This window comes from Berghia stephanieae, chromosome 11 (assembly GCF_034508935.2).
Source record: "Berghia stephanieae isolate SIO BIC M18660-M18661 chromosome 11, UCSD_Bste_1.3, whole genome shotgun sequence".
In the NCBI taxonomy this organism is placed as follows: domain Eukaryota; kingdom Metazoa; phylum Mollusca; class Gastropoda; order Nudibranchia; family Aeolidiidae; genus Berghia; species Berghia stephanieae.
In genome coordinates, this window is record NC_088370.1 from 12,967,798 (window position 1) to 12,977,797 (window position 10,000).

Consider the following 10,000-nt stretch of genomic DNA (forward strand, 5'->3'; position numbering starts at 1 on the left):
TATATAGATAGTTCGAAGATGGCGTCACTCAAGTCTTGTTATTGTTTTTTGCCATCCACGTTTATGAGTAATGCTCACTGAACTGTATTAACAGACTATAAACGTTCATGGATACACACAGTATTGTGTGTTGGTCCGTTATACTTCCGGATGGTTGTCGCTATTGTTGGCCGAAGAAGGGTTTTTTAGCCCGAAAACGTTCCGTGTTTGGTATTTTGTTCTTTTTTTTTTTTAAGCTGTTATAATTAATTTTGTTTATTACTTTTTACAGTCCACAGCTTCCAGCAGCAGCCTAGTCGTATCACTTTAAAAAGATAAAACGGATTGTAGGTAAAAATGATTCTGTACAGTACATGTTATATTTTTATCAACGAGCACAGAATTACTGGCTAATCTGAACATTATAAACCCATTTTCTACAAATTTATATAGACAACATCATATAAATGGAAAGACATATGTGTCTACTTGTTGATGATATAATATACCACATACCAATATGTTTTCTCTTATAATAGCAAATACAAACTGTTTAATTTCTTTTGTAAACGACTATATATATGTATATATATATATAATATATATATTATATAATATATATATATATAAAATATATATATATATATATGTATATATATGTATATATATATATATATATATATATATATATATTTATATATATATATATATATATATATATATATATATATATATATATATATATATATATATATATATATATATATATATATATATATATATATATATATATATATATAACGGTATTACGGCATGGCTCAGCGAGAGCACAACAAAACAAAAATATAGAAACATCAAGGGAGGTTACTCATTCATAAGTAATCACGTTGTTAATTATTATTGAGTTACTCCCCTTACACCATATATATATATATATATATATATATATAATATATATATATATATATATATATATATATATATATATATATATATATATATATATATATATATATATATATATATATATAAACTTTAAAAAAAATACTTTTGAATGAAAGCTGTCTGTCTGAGCGTGTGGATTGTAAATAATTTGACGGCGTGGCTCAGCGCTATGGTCTTTGCTTCGTACCATAAAGGTACCAAGTTCGACCAACCGCCACTCTGCGAGCTTCATTGCCCCCCCCCCCCCCCCCCCCCCCCCTCCGACAACCATCCAGTCATGAGAAGGAGTGAGTGAGTGAGTTAGAGTGATGATAATCAAATTGACACATTTCAGATTGAGCTTTTGAGCTTTTTTAATATAGCGCAACATCCACTAAAGAGCTAAGTGACGTTTATTTCGTTCAATCTATATTATTTTTTACTTTAAATGTAATTATTTTTGCACCAAAACTACCAGTACATAATACCATTGTGAGAACTGAGTTGACAAATAAGCACATCCTTCAGGGTCGATATGCTCATGAAGCCCGAGTTCATCCCCTGTTCTGTAGCATGAACGGATAGTGTTTATTACTAGCTACCATTTGGATAGGACTAGTTTATCACATATTACTTTCCGTAAGATCTAACAGACCCAGCTACCCAATGAGAGGAAAAGGGAGGTCAGAAATAAATTAAAAATTAAAAACCATCCCGACTCCACTCGGAATCGATCTTGTTCCGCATGCGTGTGGAGCGAGTGCTTTACCAACTGAACCATCGAGATCCACAAATTAGGAGCACATGCTTTTGTATAGATGGAATGAAGTTGACGTCACTCAGGTCTTTGTTATTGCTTTATGCCATCCGCGTTTGTGAGTAATTTTCAATAAACTGTATTAACCAGAATATAAAAGTTCAAGGTTACAGATAGTTTTGTGTGTTGGTCCATTATACATCCGGATGGCAATGTTGAGGTCTTCTCAGCCAAGTGCATACTATCTATAATATCTGACCTAATTAAAGAGTTTACTCACGGTTTGAAGCAACGCTCTTGACGGCATCTTTAGCCTTGTTGTAGGTGTCTGAGAAGAAATCTCCCACAGACTCAAAGGCGTCCTTGATCTCCTTGAAGAGGAACCTCTTTCTGAGGGCCCCACCTTCCACGGAGGCCATTCCTACAAAGACCACCAGCAGCAGCATCACACAAGTTGTCTTCATGTTGATTTTGTGGATTGGGTGGGGCTTCTTACCTATGATGATGACGTATGGAAGTGGAATGGGTAGGTAGATCAATGGATTGGTGGATGGATAGATTGATAGATGGATGGATGGATGGATGGATAGATGGATGTATAGATGGATGAATGGACAGATGGATGGATGGATAATGGAATGATAGATAGATGGATAGATGGATGAATGGATGGATGGATGGATAGATAATGGAAGGATGGGTAGATGGATGGGAGGATAGATGGATGGATGGATGGATAGATGGATCAATGGACAGATGGATGGATGGACGGGTGAATGAATGAATGAATAGATGGGCGGGTGGAAGAATGGAAAGATGGATTAATGGATGGATGGGTAGGTGGATACATATGGATTGACAGATGTATTAATATATTTCTATATATATATAGATAGATAGATAGATAGATAGATAGATAGATAGATAGATAGATAGATAGATAGATTGATAGATAGATAGATAGATTGATAGATAGATAGATAGATAGATGCATAAATAGAAAGATATGTAGATAGATAGATAGATAGATATATAGATAGATAGATAAATGCATAAATAGAAAGATATATAGATAGATAGATTGATAGATAGATAGATAGATAGATAGATAGATAGATATATAGATAGATAGATAGATAGATAGATAGATATAGGTATATAGATCGTGTGTCTTCTTCTTCTTCTTCTTCTTCTTCTTCTTCTTCTTCTTCTTCTTCTTCTTCTTCTTCTTCTTCTTCTTCTTCTTCTTCTTCTTCTTCTTCTTCTTCTTCTTCTTCTTCTTCTTCTCTTCTTCTTCATAATCATTATCATTATTATTATTATTATTATTATTATTATTATTATTATTATTATTATTATTATTATTATTATTATTATTATTATTATTATTATTATTATTATTATTATTTCTATAATTATCATTATCATTATTATTATTATTATTATTATTATTATTATTATTATTATTATTATTATTATTATTATTATTATTATTATTATTATTATTATTATTATTATTATTAGAGTAGCTATAGAAGTAGAAGTTGTTGTAGTAGTATTAGTAGTAGTAGTAGTAGTAGTAGTAGTAGTAGTAGTAGTAGTAGTAGTAGTAGTAGTAGTAGTAGGAGGAGGAGGAGGAGGAGGAGGAGGAGGAGTAATAATACTAATAATAATAATAATAATAATAATAATAATAATAATAATAATAATAATAATAATAATAATAATAATAATAATAATAATAAAAGTAGTAGTAGTAGTAGTAGTAGTAGTAGTAGTAGTAGTAGTAGTAGTAGTAGTAGTAGTAGTAGGAGTAGTAGTAGTAGTAGTAGTAGTAGTAGTAGAAGTAGTAGTAGCAGCAGCAGCAGCAGTACTAGTAGTAGTAGAAGTAGTAGTAGTAGTAGTAGTAGTAGTAGTAGTAGTAGTAGTAGTAGTAGTAGTAGTAGTAGTCTCACCGTGGAATGACTGGCCTCCAGGAGTACAAGCGAAGGGAATGACATTTATTTCTCATAACGCAGAAATCCTGAGTCCGAAAGAGGTCAAAGTTAGGACAAGAGGAGTAATAAGTCAAAGGTCACCTGTCCGCCAAACCTCAAACTTCTCATGCATCAATCCTTGAATTGCTATAATGAATTATGACGTAATTGGATCCTTCTAGAAGACATTGCAAGACGTGGCTTATCAGGATTTCGGTGTGATGTAATTTGACTGTACTGGTCCTTGGTGTCTCCTAGTTCGTGTTTACAAATTTACAATGTTTGTCCATCTACTGCGTAAAATTTTTGAATTGGAAGAACGAATTTGACGTCACTCAGCTCATTGTTCTTGTTTTTCTAGACAGCCATTTGAGGTTGTACAGCTAAATTGTAGATCTGTAAAGTTAATTATAGCGACTACAATTTTTATCTCCTAAAAGCTACGAATTTCTAAATTTTCGAATAAGCAGGTCTACTCTACTGTATTACATTGAAAGGGGGGGGGGGGGGAGGAGAGGAGGGGTGGGGGGGGGGGTGGATGCTTTGGCCAGAGAAGGTGGGTCGCAATTTGATCAATCCATAAAAGTGGGCGGCGGGGGGGGGGGGGGGGGGTAAGGGGGAGAGGTTGCGCATTTTGAGCATTTTCTGATTTGGTCGTGGCGAGATCTGATGTCTAAAATTGTATTTTATCAACCAAATATAAATAGTTCGAAGATGACGTCACTCAGGTCTTTGTTATTGTTTTTTGCCATCAGCGTTTATGAGTAATGCTCACTGAACTGTATTAACCCGACTACAAACGTTCATGGATACACACAGTTTTGTGTGTTGGTCTGTTATACTTTCTATACTGCCGGTAAAATTATAGCGACAACATAGAGCGTATCTTTTTCACCTGCACATTTCGTGAGCTGAAATCTAATAGAACATGCACAAATGGGGGCTCCAAGAATCACCAACATGCCCAAAGTGCAACCAAGCACCACAAGATGCAAACTGCAAACCACCTCGTACTAGATTGCCCTGAGACAAAACTTGAAGGGGGATTTGAAACCATCAACAAATGTGATGATGACTTCCGAACCTGGATTGATACCTTGAACATAGAAGTGTAGCCGAACGATACTACTACTATAGAACAGAGGGGGGGGGGGGGGGCGCAAACATTCGAGAAAAACACATAGACGGGAAGGGGGGGGGGTCTATATTGGTAGAGTAGAATAAGAATGGTAGATTATTTCTAGGTCTGATAACACTCCCTGTGATCCTAAACAAAAACCTCACAACACTTGGACAAAGCATTAGTCTCATAATGGCAGGGGACCTTGAAAATCTGAGAACCCTAGCAGAGGACCGGCAATATTGGAGACACCTCACACAGGAAATACTGGAAACAGCCAAGGCGACCCGATCTTTCGGTCGAGACGCGAAAGGCATCTAAGTCAAGTCAAGATAACCCAATTCCTTAAGGGTTCATTATTGTAATGGAAATCTTTAAAAATGATGCAAAATATTGTCCATTACAACAATGTTAAACTAGGCCCATAAGTGGATTCGGATGTCAGACCTGCATATATGCAAACGTCGGCTGAGACATTTATGTTTTGTTTTTGTCCACCTTGAGGTTTAACTTCTGGTCGTGTTTTCATTGGTCTACTTTTGTATTTTTAGCTTCGACGATGGAGCGATTTTGTAAATTAAAGAACTGAACAAGTTTGTATGACAGGTGCCAGACGGAGCAAGAAAGAAGAAAACAAGAAAAAAAGAACCGTCCCAAAATATCAGTCGACTTCGACTTGGGATCGAACCTCAGACCTTCTGATTACCGATTTTGTATTGTATCTTGTCGTGTAATAAAATCAAGAGATGTTGAGGATGATCAGTGACCAAATAGGTGGCAAAATGATCGCAAAACGCTGGCCTCGGCAAGGAAGCCTCTTGTAAAACACTGAAATGTCAAAAAGTAACTTTTTGACATTTTCAAATACGTTTCCTTGATTTTGTTCTTTTTAATATATTTTTAATCCATTTTTAATTTAATTATTTATATTTCTAATATTTTATTTATTTTTTTATTCATCTATTTATCCGTTTATCTATTAACTCATCTGTTTTTGTTCATTCATTTACTTATATATCTATTTTTCTCATCATTTTTTTCATTTATTGAATATTTGTCCATTATGATTTAATGTTTAATTTGATACATGTTACAGTGAATAGCATAATCCGTCGGATGGTGGAAAGGTTTGAACTGAGATATTGCCAAGTTTAGTTAGAAGGTCAATTTTTATCGAAAATGAGTTCTTGTCAAAAATGATTAAATTTGTACATCTTCGGGAAATATCAAAGCTTAATTTCACTTATAAATATTTTTACAGTAAGTCAAGTTGAAAAAGTATGGGATTTGAGAAAAGTTGCTGGATACCTTTCCCATACATCTGACCATTACTTCATGAAAAGTCACCCGATTTACTTTAAATAAAGATTAAAATGCTCTGGGGAGCATATTCTTTCAGAAAATACACCGAAAAAATGCAAAACCAAAATATTGTCACTTTCCGACTGATTATGTCAAGCCCTGACACAATTATGTAGATTTTATAGCATCGAAATGAAGTCACCTCTGATTAATTATTGGTAGCTACACAAATATACATCAATGACACAACCCGCACTCAAACACACACACGCACATATACAAACACACAGAGACAGAAACATCCATACACACACACACACATACACACATAATCACACACATACTCAAATCTTAACTTTTTCCTTATCAGCCATTTTCAGAATTTTCCCCCAAATTTCACACCTACCCACCCAACACAAAAATTGTATTTTTCTTACTCAAACAGAAAAGCAAGAAATAGATACATTCTATGCATAATATTGATCATCAAAATGAACTCTACAACACAGTGTCACGTTTTTATAGCTATAATAAAATATTTTACTTTAAATTGTGTGATTTACAAAAGAAATCTGAATGATAAAAGTGCTGGTTGAATCGTAAACGATTGTGACGATTTTCCTATGGTTGGTAAGGAGAGGGTTAACTCTCTCCTTACCAGCCATTTTCAGTATTTTCCCCAAAACTTCACACCAAACTAACATAAAAATGTATATTTTATCACTCAGCACAATAGCAGTCTATAAGTTCTTGCGATAAATAATTTCTTTAGCAAAACATGCTCTACAACACACCGACGTTTCTTTAAATTTTATGATGTACAAAAGAAATTTGAATAAGAAAAATGTTGGTTTTGTCGTAACGAATGTGACGATTTTCCTATAGATAGTATGCGCTTGGCTAAGAAGCTCATAATATTGCCATCCGGAAGTATAACGGACCAACACAAAAAAACTGTGTATCCATGAACGTTAATAGTCAGGTTAATACAGTTCAGTGAGCATTACTCATAAACGCGGATGGCAAAAACAATAACAAAGACCTGAGTGACGTCATCTTCGAACTATCTATAGTTGGTAAGGAGATGGTTTAAGTTCGTGACATGTACAAATCTATCCAACATTGTTCGACAAATGGATGGAAATACTCTACGCCCTGCTTTACATCGGTCGTGTTGCGCAGCTATCCGCTATATTTTAGAAAACGGTAAGGGCTGCACGAAGCCGGTGATCGTAAAATACTAACGAAAGAGTGAAAATGGAAAGGCTTCGTATGGGAACAAAACAGACAATGGACGTTTCGGGTACAAACCCTTCGTCAGCACAACAATACACAAATAAAACGTGGGAAAACAAATAAAATATAATGAAAAATAACTTGTATCGTCTGTACTCAATGGTGGTTGCAGTATGAATGAAATGTTAGCTTGGCGTGGGTAGAGGATAGGGTGCCCCAGGGGGGTGATCTAATTGATAAGCAAAGGTCAGCGTCAGGGAACAGAACTTTCCAGACTATAATCGAAGATAAAAGACATATTGGTAGTAGTAGTTAGTAGTAGTAGTAGTAGTAGTAGTAGTAGTATAGTTAGTAGTAGTAGTAGTAGTATGTAGTAGCAGCAGCAGCAGCAGTAGTAGTAGTAGTAGTAGTAGTAGTAGTAGTAGTAGTAGTAGTAGTAGTAGTAGTAGTAGTAGTAGTAGTAATAGTAGTAGTAGAAAACTGTAGTGAAACAGTAGGGGGCGGTGGAGGGGGCGAGGTGAAAGGGTCACGGCGGAGGTGTGGGGGGGGGGGGGGGGTTGTTGGATGAGCGAAGGTCGAATCTTCGCGAAGGAACGATGCGATAGTAAAGTGGAATACATCGATAAAATAGATAGATAGATAGATAGAAGATAGATAGATAGATAGATAGATAGATAGATAGATAGATAGATAGATAGATAGATAGATAGATAGATAGATAGATAGGTAGATAGACAGAAAAGAGGGGAGAGAAGAGAGAGAGAGAGAAAAAAAAAAAGGGGGGGGGGGACAGGGAGAGGGGGGGGGGGGGGGGGGGGGGGTTGGTTTGAGGCGGACCGGTAGAGATAGGGAATTAGAGAGAGAGAGAGAGAGAGAGAGAGAGAGAGAGAGAGGGGGGGGGGGGGGAGAAAGAGAGAGATAGAGGGGACAAAGAAAGAGAGAGAGAGAGAGAGAGAGAGAGAGGGGGGGGGGGGGGGGAGGTGAGAGAGGGCGAGTAAACAGCCGAGTGATAGCTGGGTCTATATGTATATTAATGGATAAAATCTATCTATCTATCTATCTATCTATCTATCTATCTATCTATCTATCTATCTATCTATCTACTGATTATCCACCAATTCATAGTCATCTACCTTCCTTGCTATCTCTCATTGTGTCCACTTCATCACTTCATCATTACTGCCTCTTCACTCGCTTCTCTCATCTCTACTAACCCCCTCTCCTCTCTCTTCTCTCCTCTCTCTCTCATCTTTCTTCTTTCTTCTTGTCCCCTCTCCTCTCTCTCTCTCTCTTCTCTCTCTCTCTCTCTCTCTCTCTTCTCTCTCTCTTCTCTTCCTCTCTCCTCTCTCTCTCTCTCCATCTCTCTCTCCTCTCTCTCACTCCCCCCCCCCCTTCTCTCTCTCCCCCCCCTTCCGCCCCCCCCTTTTTTTTCTCTCTCTCTCTCTTCTCTCCCCTCTTTTCTGTCTATCTACCTATCTATCTGTCTATCTATCTATCTATCTATCTATTTATCGATGTATTCCACTTTGCTATCGCATCGTTCCTTCGCGAAGATTCGACCTTCGCTCATTCAACAACCCCCCCCCCCCCACACACACACACACACACACACCTCCGCCGTGACCCTTTCACCTCGCCCCCTCCACCGCCCCCTACTGTTTCACTACAGTTTTCTACTACTACTATAACTACTACTACTACTAGATATGAAGTGAATAGAAAAGTGCCAGAAGACAATAGAGAATAAAAAATTTTTCGCGGCGGTGGTGGGGTTCGAACCTGCGACCTTATTGGTACGACAACTCCGCCTGGCAGGTGAGAGCGTGGCTCTACCGTGTGAGCTATCCACGAACACAAAAATATTCGTTTCAAACCCAAAGTCATTACTAGATCCCTCTCTCACCCACTTCTTGAGACCGCCGATTCGTTCGTACACCACCATCGCGAATAATTTTGACCAGCAGTTAAGCTTAATAGCCAATATTCTCAAACACAAACATATAACATAGAAACGATTGAGACATTGAGTATGCTCCGGTGTATGGGGTGAATTTTTAATTCAGAAAAGTGAGTGGAGCAGGCACTTATGTTGGTAACAACAAGATATGAAGTGAATAGAAAAGTGCCAGAAGACAATAGAGAATAAAAATTTTTTTTCGCGGCGGTGGTGGGGTTCGAACCTGCGACCTTATTGGTACGACAACTCCGCCTGGCAGGTGAGAGCGTGGCTCTACCGTGTGAGCTATCCACGAACACAAAATATTCGTTTCAAACCCAAAGTCATTACTAGATCCCTCTCTCACCCACTTCTTGAGACCGCCGATTCGTTCGTACACCACCATCGCGAATAATTTTGACCAGCAGTTAAGCTTAATAGCCAATATTCTCAACACAAACATATAACATAGAAACGATTGAGACATTGAGTATGCTCCGGTGTATGGGGTGAATTTTTAATTCAGAAAAGTGAGTGGAGCAGGCACTTATGTTGGTAACAACAAGATATGAAGTGAATAGAAAAGTGCCAGAAGACAATAGAGAATAAAAAATTTTTCGCGGCGGTGGTGGGGTTCGAACCTGCGACCTTATTGGTACGACAACTCCGCCTGGCAGGTGAGAGCGTGGCTCTACCGTGTGAGCTATCCACGAACACAAAAATATTCGTTTCAAACCCCAAAGTCATTACTAGATCCCTCTCTCACCCAC

The 10,000-nt window shown here is 37.2% G+C and overlaps 1 long non-coding RNA gene across 1 annotated transcript in view; it reads right to left on the bottom strand.

Moving 5' to 3' along the window:
• The window catches only part of LOC144956600 (uncharacterized), a 20,362-nt gene extending 16,731 nt beyond the window's left edge, over positions 1-3,631 (bottom strand). The window contains exons 1-2 of the long non-coding RNA XR_013641978.1: positions 3,616-3,631; positions 1,941-2,156 (exon numbers count right to left, since the gene is read on the bottom strand). This is a non-coding gene — a long non-coding RNA (uncharacterized LOC144956600). The remainder of the gene's footprint in view (positions 1-1,940; positions 2,157-3,615) is intronic.
• Positions 3,632-10,000: the final 6,369 nt, after the last annotated feature.